We start from the raw sequence: 19,636 nt of genomic DNA on the forward strand, positions 1-19,636 counted from the left end.
TTTTTATCCTGGTATTTGTATGTTTTGTGGTGGAGTGTATTTTGAACTTTTAATCACCCTGATGGGAAGAATAAACGTTATGTTTTATACTTAAATGGATTGGCTCTCTCTCTCGATTTCTGTTTATACAATTACAACAAACATACAAGCCAATAATCTATAATTCAGCATGAACGAATTTCTGATCATTCTTTTTCAGAGACAATCTCAAAATAAATCCCGTCAGTGCTTTAAAAAAAATAAAATTTATGCTTACCTGATAAATTTCTTTCTGGACATTGATATTCCACGACATCATTCCAATTACTAGTGGGATATTCACTCCTGGCCAGCAGGAGGAGGCAAAGAGCACCCCAGCAAAGCTGTTAAGTGTCACTTATACAAAAGGACAGTAGGTGGCGCTATAGGACAATATATGATATTAAACCTATTAGGGATATTATAAGAATCTGTTTGCTGGTGTACTAATAACTAATGTACTAATGAGAGTTTATGGTAAAATAAAATATTTATTCTTACAAACATTCAATAAAAAACATTTAATAACATGATATTCATAAAAATAGATTAGAATCTAATGGTAAACGATCAAAGCTGCATTAAAGGGACACTCAAGTCAAAATGTTCATGATTCAGATAGAGCAGCAATTTTAAACAACTTTCCAATTTACTTTCATTAACAAAATGTGCACAGTCTTTTTATATTTACACTTTTTGAGTCACCAGCTCCTACTGAGCATGTGCAAGAATTCACAGCATATATGTATATGCATTTGTGATTGGCTCATGGCTGTCACATGATACAGAGGGAGTGGAAATAGACAGAACTTTACAATTTATTTAACAAAAATCTACTACTCATTTGAAGTTCAGACTAAGTGCTATTGCATTGTCTCCTTATCACGCATTTGTTGATTATGCAAATCTACTGTATTGACTGGTCCTTTAAGAACTTGGAAAGCAATTCTGCCATCTATCTATTCTTCTATTATTCAGATGATACAAATTGTAACAAATTTTATAACTCACCGATCCTAAATATTGCAACATAAATATTGCTATCTCCACTTTTAAGTATAAAATATCAAAAAGACAATTTAAAGACTTTTCTAACTGCATTATCTCGATCTCCACTCCATATAAGATTGATGTATACCAATTATTGTCATACACATTAATCATTGTTCTATACTGCATTTCTGCATACTTTTGTCATAGAATTTAGCATATAGTACTTTTGTCATAGAATTTAGCATATAGTACTTTTGTCATAGAATTTAGCATATAGTACTTTTGTCATAGAATTTAGCATATAGTACTTTTGTCATAGAATTCAGCATATAGTACTAACCTGTATAGATTAATTTTCTGGACACCGGTGTCTACATTTTTTTATTGTTTTAATAATTTACCATTAGATTCTATCTATTTTTATGAATATCATGTTATTAAATGTTTTTTATTGAATGTTTGTAAGAATAAATATTTTATTTTAACATAAACTCTCATTTGTACATTAGTTATTAGTACACCAGCAAACAGATTCTTATAATATCCCTAATAATAGGTTTAATATCATATATTGTCCTATAGCGCCACCTACTGTCCTTTTGTATTTTTGTCTCAGCAATTCTTTTTGAGGAGTTAAAGTGTGTTTCAAGGTGTAGCTGCTAATCTTATGAGTTTGTGTTAAGACTATCACCTTTGTTGTTCCATTTGTTAAGTGTCACTTCCCTTACCCATAACCTCCAGTCATTCAGCCAAAAGGAAATGGAAAAAGAAGATAGCACAAAGGTGTAGAGGTGCCTGAGGTTTAGTAAACAAATTACTGTCTAATCTAAAGGGTGGGGTCGTGGACTCTCCATGTCCGGAAAGAAATTTATCAGGTAAGTATAAATTTTCTTATCTTTCCTAACACATATAGAGTCCACAACGTCATTCCAATTACTAGTGGGAACCAATACCCAAGCTAGAGGACACGGAATGAACAGGGAGGGAGAACAAGACAGGCAGACCTAAACAGAAGAAACCACCGCTTGAAGAATCTTTCTTCCAAAAGAGGCCTCAGCCGAGGCAAAAGTATAAAATTTGTAAAATTTAGAAAAAGTATGCAGAGAGGACCATGTTGCCGCCTTGCAAAGCTGTTCATTTTTGAAAACCCAAGAAGAGGAGACAGCCCTAGTGGAATGAGCTGTAATTCTTTCAAGAGGCTGCTGTCCAGAAGTCTCATAAGCAAAACGAATCATACTTCTTAACGAGAGGGAAAGAGAGATAGAAGTGGCCTTCTGACCCTTACGCTTTCCAGAGAAACAAACAGGGCAGAAGACTGGCAAAAATCCTTAGTAGCCTGCAGGTAAAATTTGAGAGCATGCACAACATCCAAGTTATGCAACAGACGTTCCTTATGAGGAGGAGGATTAGGACATAGAGAAGGAACAACAATTTCCTGATTAATATTTTTATCCGAAACCACCTTAGGGAGAAAGCCCAATTTAGTACGAAGGACCACCTTAGCCACATGAAAAAAGGAAATTTATGCTTACCCGATAAATTGATTTCTTCTACGATACGAGTCCACAGATTTCATCCTTACTTGTGGGATATTATCCTCCTGCTAATAGGAAGTGGCAAAGAGCACCACAGCAGAGCTGTATATATAGCTACTCCCTTCCCCTCCAGTCATTCGACCGAAAGTTATAGGAAGAGAAAGGAAAAGCTAAAAGGTGCAGAGGTGACTGAAGTTGTAAATAATAAAAAATATAATCTGTCTTAAATTGACAGGGAGGGCCGTGGACTCGTCGTATCGTAGAATAAATCAATTTATCAGGTAAGCATACATTTCCTTTTCTTCTACAAGATACGACAAGTCCACAGACTTCCTCCTTACTTGTGGGATACAATACCAAAGCAACAGGACACGGATGAAAGGGAGGGACAAGACAAAGACCTAAACGGAAGGCACCACTGCTTGAAGAACTTTTCTCCCAAAAACAGCATCAGAAGAAGCAAAAGTATCAAATTTGTACACATTTGGAAAAAGTATGAAGGGACGACCAAGTCGCAGCCTTACAAATCTTTTCAACAGATGCATCGTTTTTAAAGGCCCATGTGAAAGCCACAGCCCTAGTAGAATGAGCCGTAATTCTTTCAGGAGGCTGCTGTCCAGCAGTCTCATATGCCAGGCGGATGATACTTCTCAGCCAAAAAGAAAGAGAGGTAGCCGTAGCTTTCAGACCCCTACGCTTTCCAGAGTAAACAATGAATAATGAAGATGATTGACGGAAATCCTTAGTTGCCTGTAAGCAAAACTTTAAGGCACGGACCACGTCCAGATTATGTAACAGACGCTCCTTCCTAGAAGAAGGAATAGGGCACAAGGAAGGAACAACAATTTCCTGATTAATATTCTTATTGGAAACAACCTTAGGAAGAAAACCAGGTTTGGTAGGTAAAACCACCTTATCAGAATGAAATATGAGATAAGGCGAATCACACTAATGCTGAAAGCTCAGAAACTCTTCGAGCAGAAGAAATTGCAGAGTAAAGGAATTAGACGCACTAGAGGTACTTGGCGTCGCTTGTGTGGGCGTTAAAGGCTGTGACACTTGGGGAGAATTGGATGGCATATCCTGATTTTCTTCAAACTGAGAATCATCCTTAGACACACTATCTTTACTTAGAATATGCTCTTTACAATGTAAGGCCCTATCAGTTCAAGAGGTACACAATGTAAGAGGGGGTTCCACAATGGCATCTAAACACATAGAACACTGAGATTCCTCAATGTCAGACATGCTGAACAGACCAGTAAAAAAAAAACACAAAAGTCGTTTAAATACTTTAATAAATGTTTTAAACAGTTTTCAGAAAAACGTGTACTGTGCCTTTAAAAAATAAAAAGTGAACAATTTTTTTCAAAAGTGCGTAAAAACGTTAATTTGTCTTCAAAATTAACACAATCCTAAATAAGACTTCCAAAAATTATTGCACCCTAAGTATTAACGGAAGAATTAACTGCTAAACAGTATTTATAGCCATATATAATAAGTCAGCACAAAAATACCCTCTGCACCTCACCACAGCTCTGCTGTGGCGCCTACCTGCCCCCAGGGTACTTCGAGAAGACTCGACAACAATCCGGAAAGGAAAGAACTCTGTTTAAGCTCCACCGGAGCCAATGCCTGCTGCTTCCTAGCCAGAATACTGAGCGCGTCTGAGCGCGTGAAAATAAGCCCCGCCCATCAGGACCGATGACCAAGTAGGCCCAACAACCACATGGAGGAGTGGTTACCAAACTAGCCATGTGGAATGATTACCCCTAAAAAATGCAACGGTCATAATGTGAAACAACCACCGTAAACATAAATATCCCCAGTGTCTTTATAATGAAACTTGTAGCACATTCATTATAAACCTTGCCCAAATGTCAGCATAATAATAAATAAAAAATGAACAGGTTTCAGTAACACCCCCTTTGAAATTAGGTCTACTGCTTACCCTTTCCCTAAAAGGGAATATATTTTCAGCCGCTTTTCTGACATACCAAGTCTCTTCAGAATAAAAGTCTGCACATACCTCAAATGCTGCAGACAGCATGAAACGGTCTCCACACTGAAGATGTCTCCTGTATTACCTTCAGATCTGTGGTAACCAACATGGATCTTAGTTACAGCTGCTAAGATCATCAACCTCAGGGCAGAATTCTTCTTACAAATCCCCCTGAGGGAAACAGTACTCACCGGTACCATTTAAAATAAAAAACGTCTTGATTGAAGAAACTAATACTAACACCTCACTTTACCTCTTCCTAGTATAACACAGGCAAAGAGAATGACTGGGGTGGAGGGGAAGGGAGGAGTTATATATACAGCTCTGCTGTGGTGCTCTTTGCCACTTCCTGTTAGCAGGAGGATAATATCCCACAAGTAAGGATGAAATCCGTGGACTCGTATCTTGTAGAAGAAATAAGGTAAGGCAAATCACACTGCAAAGCCGAGAGTTCGGAAACTCTCTCAGCAGAAGAAAAAGAAATAAGAAACAAAACCTTCCAAGATAACATCTTAAAATCTAAGGAATGCATTGGCCAAACTAAGCCTGCTGCAAAACTCTAAGAACTAGGTTAAGGCTCCAAGGAGGAGCAACAGGTTTAAACACAGGCCTGATTCTGACCAGGGCCTGACAAAAAGATTGAACATCTGGCACATCCGCCAGTCGCTTATGTAAAAGAATAGATAATGCAGAAATCTGACCTTTCAGAGAACTGACCGACAACCCTTTCTCCAGACCATCCTGGAGAAAAGACAAAATTCTAGGAAACCTTACCCTACTCCAAGAGTAGCCCTTCGATTCACACTAATAAAGGTATTTACGCCATACCTTATGGTAAATTTTCTGAGTAACAGGCTTTCTAGCCTGAAGCCTGGCATCAATTACCGACTCAGAAAACCCACGCTTAGCCAGAACCAGAGCGGCGTTCTTAATGAACTGAGGACTCTCCAGTCGGTCAGACGATATTTCACAGCCGCAACGAAGAGAAACTCACAGGAATGACACTGCTCCGCTCTCAGAAGCGGAAGATCGGAGGTCACGTGAGCGGCATCAAAAGAAAGTGCGCAATAAGAAAAAAAAGCGCGCGTTTCATACTCTGAAGTAAAAAAACAGAGTAAACGTTTAAAACATTCCCCACATGAATTGTTATGAAATTAAAAATCATACAGCCATAAGGTCAGAGGCCATCCCAAGTGGGTCAAAAAGGTAATTTAAAGATAATAACACTCTATAAGGTCTCTTATTGCTAATCCCAAAAGGAAGGTAGACCTCCTGACTACAAATAAAAAAGCTAAAAGAAAAAAACACAATTTGTGCTTACCTGATAAATTTATTTCTCTTGTGGTGTATCCAGTCCACGGATCATCCATTACTTGTGGGATATTCTCATTTCCAACAGGAAGTTGCAAGAGGACACCCACAGCAGAGCTGTTATATAGCTCCTCCCCTAACTGCCATATCCAGTCATTCGACCAAAAACAAGCCGAGAAAGGAGAAACCATAGGGTGCAGTGGTGACTGTAATTTAAATGTAAAAATTACCTGCCTTAAAATGACAGGGCGGGCCGTGGACTGGACACACCACAAGAGAAATAAATTTATCAGGTAAGCATAAATTGTGTTTTCTCTTGTAAGGTGTATCCAGTCCACGGATCATCCATTATTGTGGGATACCAATACCAAAGCTAAAGTACACGGATGAAGGGAGGGACAAGGCAGGTACTTAAACGGAAGGTACCACTGCCTGCAAAACCTTTCTCCCAAAAATAGCCTCCGAAGAAGCAAAAGTATCAAATTTGTAGAATTTTGAAAAAGTATGAAGCGAAGACCAAGTCGCCGCCTTGCAAATCTGTTCAACAGAAGCCTCATTTTTAAAGGCCCAAGTGGAAGCCACAGCTCTAGTAGAATGAGCTGTAATCCTTTCAGGATGCTGCTGTCCAGCAGTCTCATAGGCTAAGCGGATTATGCTTCTTAGCCAAAAAGAAAGAGAGGTTGCCGAAGCCTTTTGACCTCTCCTCTGTCCAGAGTAGACAACAAACAAAGCAGATGTTTGACGAAAATCTTTATTAGCTTGTAAGTAAAACTTTAAAGCACGAATCACGTCCAGATTGTGTAATAGACGTTCCTTCTTTGAAGAAGGATTAGGACACAAGGATGGAACAACAATCTCTTGATTGATATTCTTGTTAGATACCACCTTAGGTAAAAACCCAGGTTTGGTACGCAGGACTACCTTATCCGTATGGAAAATCAGATAAGGAGAATCACATTGTAAGGCAGATAACTCAGAGACTCTACGAGCCGAGGAAATAGCTACCAAAAAAAGAACTTTCCAAGATAAAAGTTTGATATCTATGGAATGAAGAGGTTCAAACGGAACTCCTTGAAGAACCTTAAGAACCAAATTTAAGCTCCATGGCGGAGCAACAGGTTTAAACACAGGCTTGATTCTAACTAAAGCCTGACAAAATGCCTGAACGTCTGGAACATCTGCCAGACACTTGTGCAAAAGAATAGACAGAGCAGAAATCTGTCCCTTTAAGGAACTAGCTGACAATCCTTTTTCCAAACCGTCTTGGAGAAAGGATAATATCCTGGGAATCCTGACCTTACTCCATGAGTAACCCTTGGATTCACACCAATAAAGATATTTACGCCATATCTTATGATAAATTTTCCTGGTGACAGGCTTTCGTGCCTGTATTAAGGTATCAATGACTGACTCGGAGAAGCCACGCTTTGATAAAATCAAGCGTTCAATCTCCAGGCAGTCAGTCTCAGAAAAATTAGATTTGGATGGTTGAAAGGACCCTGAAGTAGAAGGTCCTGTCTCAGAGGCAGAGTCCATGGTGGAAAGGATGACATGTCCACTAGATCTGCATACCAGGTCCTGCGTGGCCACGCAGGTGCTATCAAAATCACTGATGCTCTCTCCTGCTTGATCTTGGCAATCAGTCGAGGGAGCAGAGGAAACGGTGGAAACACATAAGCCAGGCTGAAAGACCAGGGCGCTGCTAGAGCATCTATCAGCGTCGCCTTGGGATCCCTGGACCTGGATCCGTAACAAGGAAGCTTGGCGTTCTGGCGAGACGCCATGAGATCCAGTTCTGGTTTACCCAACGAAGAATCAATTGTGCAAACACCTCCGGATGGAGTTCCCACTCTCCCGGATGAAAAGTCTGATGACTAAGAAAATCCGCCTCCCAGTTCTCTACACCTGGGATATGGATAGCTGATAGGTGGCAAGAGTGAATCTCTGCCCAGCGAATTATTTTTGGAACTTCTAATATCGCTAGGGAATTTCTTGTTCCCCCTTGATGGTTGATGTAAGCCACAGTCATGATGTTGTCCGACTGAAATCTGATGTACCTCAGAGTTGCTAACTGAGGCCAAGCCTGAAGAGCATTGAATATCGCTCTCAGTTCCAGAATATTTATTGGAAGGAGTGTCTCCTCCTGAGTCCACGATCCCTGAGCCTTCAGGGAGTTCCAGACTGCACCCTAACCTAGAAGGCTGGCATCTGTTGTTACAATTGTCCAATCTGGCCTGTGAAAGGTCATACCTTTGGACTGATGGACCCGAGAAAGCCACCAGAGAAGAGAATCCCTGGTCTTTTGATCCAGATTTAGTAGAGGGGAAACTCTTGTGAGTGGGGAGAGAGAACTCTTTTCCTTGTTCACTTTCCACCCATGCGACCTCAGAAATGCCAGTACTACGTCCGTATGAGACTTGGCAATTTGGAAGTTTGATGCCTGTATGAGGATGTCGTCTAAATAAGGGGCCACTGCTATTCCCCGCAGCCTTAGCACCGCCAGAAGCGACCCTAGAACCTTCGTAAAGATTCTTGGGGCTGTAGCTAATCCAAAGGGAAGAGCTACAAACTGGTAATGCCTGTCTAGAAAGGCAAACCTGAGAAACCGATGATGATCTTTGTGTATTGGAATGTGAAGATAAGCATCCTTTAAATCCACTGTAGTCATATATTGACCCTCCTGGATCATAGGTAGGATGGTACGAATAGTTTCCATCTTGAATGATGGAACTCTGAGGAATTTGTTTAAGATCTTTAGATCCAAAATTGGTCTGAAGGTTCCCTCTTTTTTGGGAACCACAAACAGATTTGAGTAAAAACCCTGTCCCTGTTCCTCCTTTGGAACTGGATGGATCACTCCCATAACTAGGTCTCGTACACAGTGTAAGAATGCCTCTCTCTTTATCTGGTTTGCAGATAATTGTGAAAGGTGAAATCTCCATTTTGGGGGGGAAGCCCATCCTGGACATCTCTTGCCCACGCCTGGGCGAAGAGTGAAAGTCTGCCCCCTACTAGATCCGTTACCGGATAGGGGGCCGTTCCTTCATGCTGTCTTAGAGGCAGCAGCAGGCTTTTTGGCCTGCTTACCTTTGTTCCAGGTCTGGTTTGGTCTCCAGACCGTCTTGGACTGAGCAAAAGTTCCCTCTTGTTTTGTATTAGAAGAAGTTGATGCCACACCTGCCTTGAAGTTTCGAAAGGCACGAAAATTAGACTGTCTCTAAACTGGCTCTTGATTTGGACCTGTCCTGAGGAAGGGCATGACCTTTTCCTCCAGTGATATCAGCAATAATCTCCTTCAAACCAGGCCCGAATAGGGTCTGCCCCTTGAAGGGAACGTTAAGCAGCTTAGATTTTGAAGTCACGTCAGCTGACCATGATTTAAGCCATAGCGCCCTGCGCGCCTGTATAGCAAAACCAGAATTCTTAGCCGTTAGTTTAGTCAAATGAACAATGGCATCAGAAACAAAAGAATTGGCTAGCTTAAGTGCTCTAAGCTTGCCAAGTATGTCATCCAATGGAGTCGCTACCTGTAAAGCCTCTTCCAGAGACTCAAACCAGAACGCCGCAGCAGCAGTGACAGGAGTAATGCATGCAAGGGGCTGTAGGATAAAACCTTGTTGAATAAACATTTTCTTAAGGTAACCCTCTAATTTTTTATCCATTGGATCTAAAAAAGCACAACTGTCCTCGACAGGGATAGTAGTACGCTTTGCTAGAGTAGAAACTGCTCCCTCCACTTAGGGACTGTCTGCCATAAGTCCTGTGTGGTGGCGTCTACTGGAAACATTTTTCTAAAAATAGGAGGGGGAGAGAACAGCACACCTGGTCTATCCCATTCCTTATTAATAATTTCTGTAAACCTTTTAGGTATTGGAAAAACATCAGTACACACCGGCACTGCATAGTATTTATCCAGTCTACACAATTTCTCTGGCACTGCAATTGTATCACAGTCATTCAGAGCAGCTAAAACCTCCCTGAGCAACACGCAGAGGTGTTCAAGCTTAAATTTAAGTGTAGAAATATCCGAATCAGGTATCTTTCCTGAGTCAGAAACGTCACCCACAGACTGAAGCTCTCCTTCCTCAGCTTCTGCATATTGTGAGGCAGTATCAGACATGGTTCTTAAAGCGTCAGTATGCTCTGCATTTCGTCTAACCCCAGAGCTATCTCGCTTTCCTCTAAATTCAGGTAGTCTGGCTAATACCGCTGACAGTGTATTATCCATGACTGCCGCCATGTCTTGTAAAGTAATCGCTATGGGCGCCCTAGATGTACTTGGCGCCATTTGAGCGGGAGTCCCTTGAGCGGGAGTCAAAGGATCTGACACGTGGGGAGAGTTAGTCGGCATAACTTCCCCCTCGTCAGATTCCTCTGGTGATAAATTTTTTAAAGACAGAATATGATCTTTATTGCTTAAAGTGAAATCAGTACATTTGGTACACATTCTAAGAGGGGGTACCACCATGGCTTTTAAACATAATGAACAAGGAGTTTCCTCTATGTCAGACATGTTTGTAAAGACTAGCAATGAGACTAGCAAGCTTGGAAAACACTTTAAAACAAGTTAACAAGCAAATATAAAAAACGGTACTGTGCCTTTAAGAGAAACAAATTTTGTCAAAATTTGAAAAACAGTGAAAAAAGGCAGTAAATCAAACGAAATTTTTACAGTGTATATAATAAGCTAACAGAGCATTGCACCCACTTGCAAATGGATGATTAACCCCTTAGTTCAAAAAACGGATAAAAAAAACGATAGACGTTTTTTAACAGTCACAACAAACTGCCACAGCTCTGCTGTGGCCCTACCTTCCCCAATAAACGACTTTGGAAAGCCTTTGGGCCCTTTAGAGATGTCCTATAGCATTCAGGGGACTTCTGAGGGAAGCTGGATGTCTCAGTCTAATTTTAACTGCGCAAAAAAGCGCTAAAATAGGCCCCTCCCACTCATACTACAACAGTGGAAAGCCTCAGGAAACTGTTTCTAGGCAAAATTTAAGCCAGCCATGTGGAAAAAACTAGGCCCCAATAAAGTTTTATCACCAAAGCATATATAAAAACGATTAAACATGCCAGCAAACGTTTTATATTGCAATTTTATAAGGGTATTACCCCTGAGAGTAAGCATGATACCAGTCGCTATTAAATCACTGTATTCAGGCTTAACTTACATTAATCCGGTATCAGCAGAATTTTCTAGCATTTCCATTTCTAGAAAAAATTGTAACTGCACATACCTCATAGCAGAGTAACCTGCACGCCATTCTCCCGCTGAAGTTACCTCTCTCCTCAGACATATGTGAGAACAGCAATGGATCTTAGTTACAACCTGCTAAGATCATAGAAAACTCAGGCAGATTCTTCTTCTATTTACTGCCTGGGATAAAATAGTACAACTCCGGTACCATTTAAAAATAACAAACTTTTGATTAAAGAAAAAAAACGTACTATATTTCACCACTCTCTCTTACTACCTACATGCTTGTTGAGAGTTGCAAGAGAATGACTGGATATGGCAGTTAGGGGAGGAGCTATATAACAGCTCTGCTGTGGGTGTCCTCTTGCAACTTCCTGTTGGGAATGAGAATATCCCACAAGTAATGGATGATCCGTGGACTGGATACACCTTACAAGAGAAAAGGGGTATATGGGATAGCGCTTAAAAAAGCAAAAAAGAGAGCTAAGGAAAAACTCATATATCCCATATGTTATATATACAAACGATCTAGGGATATTATACATAAATAAAAGTGTATTTTGCCATAAATAAAATACACAGGGTGTAACAATACTAAATGTATCAAGGTGTAACAATACTAAATGTATCAAGGTACCCTAGTAAGTGTGGATTATAGTGTGGTAAATTACATATTCTAGATATACTGTATATGTACTAAGCAGTATGCAAAAGATACAGAAAATAATAGTATGTCTCGGGACGTTCAAAGGAAATTTAATTGTCAAATTATAGAAACATAAAAATGAAAATAAGAATAAAAGATGCCGGCATCAACTGAATGAATACAATTATAAAAACAGATACAAAGTAAAATGAGCCAGGGAATGGCGATAACAGTGTTCGCTAAAAACAGGAAGAACAAGTAAATAGGTAAAATTGGTTTAAAATAATGGTAACAAAATAGCATTAATCACTTTACAGGTACCTGAAGGGTAAAACAGTCTGTGTTAAAGACTCATAGTCCAGCAAAGTTGCAAAGGTAGGGTATCCTGTCTTAAATTAGAACCAAATGGAAATGGATAATGTTGTGAGTCTCTGGAAAAGATGCTCCAGGTGAGTGTAAAAAAGGGATGTAAATCTTTCGATGTCCAAGATGGTAATAACGGCAAATGGAGGTAGGTGCTGAGACCGAAAATTTTGCTTTCAAATCATAGATTAGGTGTAGAAGTGTCTGAGTCCTATTAGCTTTTCCGGTTGAAAGGTCACAGTAAACAAAACCCTTAACGTTGGAAGCTGTATATGCAGCAGGGTTCAGAGATCCGAATTCAAAGATCTTTTTTGTGAAAAAGACTCTGTAAACTGGTAGATCCTGGTGCAGGGATTACACATACAGAAACCATTCATGTGATTAAAAAACGCTCAATGTACCTGATCTAACTACCAGTTGTAACAGGAATCAATATTTAATGTGAAATATAGGTGAGCAGATCAACGCGTTTCAGCCTCTTGGGCTGTGGCTAATGCAGGTTACAGAGAGGGGGGTACACTGGGACTTATGTGGGTTGGGGGCTGATGGTTAAAGGCGGTGCGGTGCTTATGATGTTAAAAGGGGTGCTTATTGGGGGTTACAGTGGAAGCTGATGGGACTTATGTAGGTTACACAGTAGGTGCTATTGGGGGTTACAGTGGGAGCTGATAGCGCTTTTGCAGGGAAGGGGATGAGGTGATTTAATCAACAATGGGGCGCAAGTGAAAGAATATGTTGATGATATAAAATTAACAGCAAATCATGTCTATTGTGTTAACAACAATACTACAATGGTAAAATTGAAAATATACAGGATTCTCCCAGAGTAGAATAACGTAAAATTTCACTTTAGAAATGTGAAAATCAGTTCTCCTTATATCCAAGAGTGCAAATGCTGGCTGCCTCCTCCTAACCGACAGGTCCCGGTTAACTATAAAGATTGAGAAAAAACAGAGGGACGCCTCATGTGTAATATCATCAAGTGTGTGTAAAAACACAATGTGATAAGAGCCAAGTGGGTACTCACATATTCGTGGAGCACACCAATGTGCTGGTAGGTGCAGGCTGTAGATTTTATAGGTTAACAGCTCACCCACAACTAGGATTTCCCATATGCTGCAGTAAAGGGATAAAGTATAGACAAAGAAGGCAATGTTAACCAAGCACACTCATGTGCTAGTAGAAGCAGGCTGGCAGATTTGAGGATAGGTGTGTCAGCTCTCCCCAAGGAGGGATCTCCCAATAAGCAATGTTCAAATGCAGAGGTATTAGAATGATTCAGCTCCCATATGGTAACAGTGAATGTAGGTAAATAGGTAGGTAAGGTATATCCACTCAAAATAGTTTTTCATAAAAATTTAGTAATTATTAAAAACAAATTAAAAAACAAAAATATAAAAAAGTGAAATAGGGGTATTCTAGTATCCCCCTAAACATGCAACACGTTTCTCGGCATAACACGCCGTTTCTTCAGGCATATTCTGAAAAATACTCTGTAAACTGGTAGATCCTGGGGTAGGGATTACTCATACAGAAACCATTCATATGATTAAAAATCGCTCAATGTACCTGACCTAACTACCAGTTGTAACATGAATCAATATTTAATGTGAAATATAGGTGAGCAGATCAACACGTTTCAGTCTCTTGGGCTGTGGCTGATGCAGGTTACAGAGAGGGGGTACGCTGGGACTTATGTGGATTGGGGGCTGATGGTGGTTAAAGGCGGTGCGGTGCTTATGATGTTAAAGGGGGTGCTTATTGGGGGTTACAGTGGAAGCTGATGGGACTTATGTAGGTTACACAGGGGGTGCTATTGGGGGTTACAGTGGGAGCTGATGGCGCTGTGGCTGATGCGGGTTACAGGGAGGGGGGTGCGCGAGCTGTGGCTGATGCGGGTTACAGGGAGGGGGTGCGCTGGGATGGTGGTTACAGGCGGTGCGGTGCTTATGTTGTTAAAGGGGGTGCTTATTAGGGGGTTACAGTGGGAGCTGATGGGACTTATGTAGGTTACACAGGGGGTGCTATTGGGGGTTACAGTGGGAGCTGATGGAGCTTATGTAGGTTACAGAGGGGTGCTTTCGGGGTTACACTGGGTGCAGGGTTACAGTGAGAGCTAATGGGGCTTATGTAGGTTACACAGGGGGGCTTATGGGGGTTACAAGGAATCACATTTTTTTTTTAGAAACCCCTATCAAAGGCTGCTTCAGCAAAAACAAAAACCTTAAAATGGAGAAGAGAAAAAGAAAACAAATAATACCAATTAGCTGCCTAGCAATTTAGATAAACTGAAGCCTACTACTTTAAAGTCAAAGAAGCTGCAACTGACCTAGTAGAATGAGCAAAAATACGCTGCAGCGAAAGCAGACCTGCCTCCAAAAAAATAAGCTTTGAAAAACAAAAGTGTTAACAAAAAGTCTAAAGATAAACAGCAGAAGTCTTCCGACCCTTCCTAGGATCATAAAGAAGAACAAACTAAAAGTTTGTCTAAATTCATAGTAAACACCAATAAAATATTCAAGTGCCTAAACAATATCGAAGTAAAGAAAAGATCTCCCTGAAGCATACCTAGAAAAGGGACACAAAGAAGGAACAACAATCTCTCAGACAATAAAAACAGCCTTATCGTGATGAAACATGAGATAAGAAGAATCACAAAAAAGAGCAGGTAACTCAAAATCGTCTAGCAGAAGAAATAGCAAAAATAAAATAACACTTTCCAAAAAAGTAAATAAATGACCAGTCGATGCCTGCAATATCCTTAAAGGGACATTATACACCCAAAAAAATATGGGCTATTTAAATAAAGCATTCAAATAAGATGAAGTTTGAAATTGACATGTATCATCAATTTTGCTGTTAAAGCCCCTATAAATGATTATAAAGTTTGTTGTCCTCTGACTGGATATGAATACGTACCTAATAGATACAAAGCAAGGCTTTTTCCTACACTCCCTAACTAGTGTGTTTACAGCCAGCCCCAGATCTAAACACAGGTCTGATCCTAGTCAGAGCCTTAACAAAGGACTGCACGTCTGGAAGCTTGTCCAATCTTCTGTGCAGGAATACCGACAAGGCTGATATCTGTCCCTTTAGGGAACTAGCAGATAGTTTTCTCCAGTCCATCCTGGAGAAAAGATAAAATTCTGGCAACCTTAACCTTATGCCAGGAAAAGCCACGCAGGCATCGACATGCAAGTCCTCCATACTTTATGACAGATATGATGAGTAACTGGTTTACGAGCTTGAATCAGAGCGTCGATAGCACGCTCGGAAAACCCTCACTTGGTTAAGAATAAACGTTCAATCTCCACGCAGTCAGCCTCAGAGAATCTAGATTTTGATGTACGAAGGGACCCTGTATATCCAATATGTAACAGCTTGTGGACTCTTGACACCTATATGAAAGAAACCAAAGAGAAATCTGCTAAACCAATTGCAGAAAATATCTAACCACTGATTGTGCCTAAACAGAAAAAAAAGCTTTGCACATGCAGTGAAGTACTGATGGAAAAGAAACAGAATTCTAGAACAGGCACACCTTCTGAAGTATATTCTACATGAATCCACCAACAATAAACACATTAGGATAGAATCTTAATGTCTCCTTGAAAAGACTGACTATGGGCATCGCTAAAAGACCATAAATAAAAAAGCCTGCACAAAAATAACAACCTGATAAGGGACAATAAGATCCCCTAAACACTGATTACTATCAACAATACTCCTAGAACCTTATATATAAATAAAAAAATAAAAAAAAGAGCTCCATCCTAAACAGAAAGACGACAACAAACGGTGAACATCTAAGAAAGCCAAACAGAGCAAACAAAGGTAATCCTAGTGGATAGAGTTGTGCCGGTATAGGTTCTAAAAACAAATTGCTTCCAATTTGAGACCAAGTACACTTATAATAAAGTTTAGTATTCTTAAGCCTAAAATAACAAAGAAAAGACCATTATTTATTGGCATAAAGATCTAGTTCAGCCCTGAGACAAAAACAATGACAACCAAAACAATGTCCTTCAGCCCTGGAAACAAAAGAAAGAAGCAGCCACCTTAAAAGGAGTCTCCATTTAAAACAAGCAGCCATAGCTGGATTAAAATGTACAATCTTCAGCTTCCACGCTTACTTAGATAATTCCTGCATCATGGGACTCTTCCCAAAGAGCTGCATCATGGGACTCTTCCCAAAGAGGTTCAGGTTAGCTGATCAATAAGGAGGAATCTGCTCCTTACGAAAAGAAAAACTCATAATGTCCTGAAAGACAAAGGAAAGAATCTGGAAGTCTAGTTTTACTTCATACTGAAATATATTAATTTCTGCAGTTATAAAACAGAATCAGTATACACAATACACCTGCATATACTATACAATATGCACAAATTCAGTATGAAATTTGGCCTGACTTATAGACAAGCACTATATAATTAGATTTACCGCAAATACTGATAAAAATCTGATCAGACACAAAGTGAAAACACATAGGCCCCTAGTTATCAAGCCGTCAACCTCAAATACGCTGGAATTCCGTAGCGTATTTGTGGCGAGGCCGATTCGCCTAAGTTATCAAGCCCTTTACACCGGCAAAAGTAGAATTTTGTGACGTAAGCTTCGATCCGCCGGACTCAGTCCGACACAGATCGATTCTTAAGTCACTCCAGATGTTCCGCACACAAGTTCGGCACAATCTGACTACTTTTGCTAGTTATCAAAAAACTAGCAGGTACGCTCAGCACTTTTCCGGCCCAGCGTACCTGGTTTTCAAACCGCCGCCCTGGAGGCGGCGGATCCCATAGGAATCAATGGGAATCTGACCATAGCGAAAGTTCATGTTCGCTGCTGCCCGACATCCCATTGATTCCTATGGGAGCTGTCTACACCTAACATGTACCCGGAGTCTAAACACCCCTAATATGCCCCCCCCTACACCGCCGCAACTAAAGAAATGTATTACCCCCATAAACTGCCGCTCCCGGAGCCCACCGCAAGCTACATTATACATATTAACCCCTAATCTGTCCCCCCCTACACCGCCGCAACTAAATAAAGTTATTAACCCCTAAACCGCCGCAACCTATAATAAATGTATTAACCCCTTAACCGCCGCTCCCGCACCCCGCCGCCACCTATATTAAACTTATTAACCCCTAATCTGCCCCCCTACACCGCCGCCACCTATAATACATTTATTAACCCCTATCATGCCCCCCCTACACCGCCGCAACCTATAATAAATGTATTAACCCCTATCCTGCCCCCCCTAAACCACCGCAACTATAATAAAATTATTAACCCCTAAACCTAAGTCTAACCCTAACCCTAACACCCCCCCTAACTTAAATATTAATTAAATAAATCTAAATATTATAACTCTTATTAACTAAATTAATCCTATTTAAAACTAAATACTTACCTTTAAAATAAACCCTAATATAAATTAAAATAAAATTATAAATAATTATATTGTAGCTATCTTAGGATTTATTTTTATTTTACAGGTAACTTTGTATTTATTTTAGCTAGTTAGAATAGTTATTAAATAGTTATTAACTATTTAATAACTACCTAGCTAAAAGAAATACAAAATTACCTGTAAAATAAATCCTAACCTAAGATACAATTAAACCTAACACTACACTATCATTAAATTAATTAAATAAATTAGCTACAAATAACTACAATTAAATAAACTAACTAAAGTACAAACAAAAAAAAAATAAGTTACAAAAAAAAATAAGTTACAAAAAAAAATTAATCACATATGTGAAATGATATACCTGCATTAGACATATACAACCTAATAAGAATTGTATAAAAAAAACAAAATTTATGCTTACCTGATAAATTCCTTTCTCCTGTAGTGTGATCAGTCCACGGGTCATTACTTCTGGGATATTAACTCCTCCCCAACAGGAAGTGCAAGAGGATTCACCCAGCAGAGCTGCTATATAGCTCCTCCCCTCTACGTCACACCCAGTCATTCGACCAAGAACCAACGAGAAAGGAGAAGCCAAAGGGTGCAGTGGTGACTGGAGTATAATTTAAAAATTTTTATAGACCTGCCATAAAAAACAGGGCGGGCCGTGGACTGACCACACTACAGGAGAAAGGAATTTATCAGGTAAGCATAAATTTTGTTTTCTCCTGTTAAGTGTGGTCAGTCCACGGGTCATCATTACTTCTGGGATACCAATACCAAAGCTAAAGTACACGGATGACGGGAGGGACAGGCAGGCTCTTTATACGGAAAGAACCACTGCCTGAAGAACCTTTCTCCCAAAAAACAGCCTCCGAAGAAGCAAAAGTGTCAAATTTGTAAAATTTGGAAAAAGTATGAAGAGAAGACCAAGTTGCAGCCTTGCAAATCTGTTCAACAGAAGCCTCATTCTTAAAGGCCCAAGTGGAAGCCACAGCTCTAGTAGAATGTGCTGTAATTCTTTCAGGAGGCTGCTGTCCAGCAGTCTCATAGGCTAACCGTATTATGCTACGAAGCCAAAAAGAGAGAGAGGTAGCCAAAGCTTTTTGACCTCTCCTCTGACCAGAATAAACGACAAACAGGGAAGACGTTTGTCGAAAATCCTTAGTTGCCTGTAGATAAAATTTCAGGGCACGGACTACATCTAGATTGTGTAGCAGACGTTCCTTCTTCGAAGAAGGATTAGGACACAAAGATGGAACAACAATCTCTTGATTGATATTCCTGTTAGTGACCACCTTAGGTAGGAACCCAGGTTTAGTACGCAGAACTACCTTGTCTGAATGAAAAATCAGATAAGGAGAATCACAATGTAAGGCAGATAACTCAGAGACTCTTCGAGCCGAGGAAATCGCCATTAAAAACAGAACTTTCCAAGATAACAGCTTGATATCAATGGAATGAAGGGGTTCAAACGGAACACCCTGTAAAACATTAAGAACTAAGTTCAAACTCCATGGTGGAGCAACAGTTTTAAACACAGGCTTGATCCTAGCTAAAGCCTGACAAAAAGCTTGAACGTCCGGAACTTCTGACAGACGTTTGTGTAAAAGAATGGACAGAGCTGAAATCTGTCCCTTTAAGGAACTAGCGGATAAACCCTTTTCTAAACCTTCTTGTAGAAAAGACAATATCCTCGGAATCCTAACCTTACTCCATGAGTAACTCTTGGATTCGCACCAATATAAGTATTTGCGCCATATCTTATGGTAAATCTTTCTGGTAACAGGCTTCCTAGCCTGTATTAAGGTATCAATAACTGACTCAGAAAAACCACGTTTTGATAAAATCAAGCGTTCAATTTCCAAGCAGTCAGCTTCAGAGAAATTAGATTTTGATGTTTGAAGGGACCCTGGATCAGAAGGTCCTGTTTCAGAGGTAGAGACCAAGGTGGACAGGATGACATGTCCACTAGATCTGCATACCAAGTCCTGCGTGGCCATGCAGGCGCTATTAGAATCACTGATGCTCTCTCCTGTTTGATTCTGGCAATCAATCGAGGAAGCATCGGAAAGGGTGGAAACACATAAGCCATCCCGAAGGTCCAAGGTGCTGTCAAAGCATCTATCAGAACCGCTCCCGGATCCC

At 40.2% G+C, this 19,636-nt stretch overlaps 1 protein-coding gene across 3 annotated transcripts in view; it reads right to left on the reverse strand.

The window, feature by feature from the left end:
• The window catches only part of LOC128645441 (neurabin-1), an 824,161-nt gene that overhangs the window by 506,863 nt on the left and 297,662 nt on the right, over positions 1 to 19,636 (reverse strand). The gene's annotated exons all lie outside the window — the stretch shown is intronic.

This window comes from Bombina bombina, chromosome 1 (genome assembly GCF_027579735.1).
Source record: "Bombina bombina isolate aBomBom1 chromosome 1, aBomBom1.pri, whole genome shotgun sequence".
Lineage (NCBI taxonomy): Eukaryota > Metazoa > Chordata > Amphibia > Anura > Bombinatoridae > Bombina > Bombina bombina.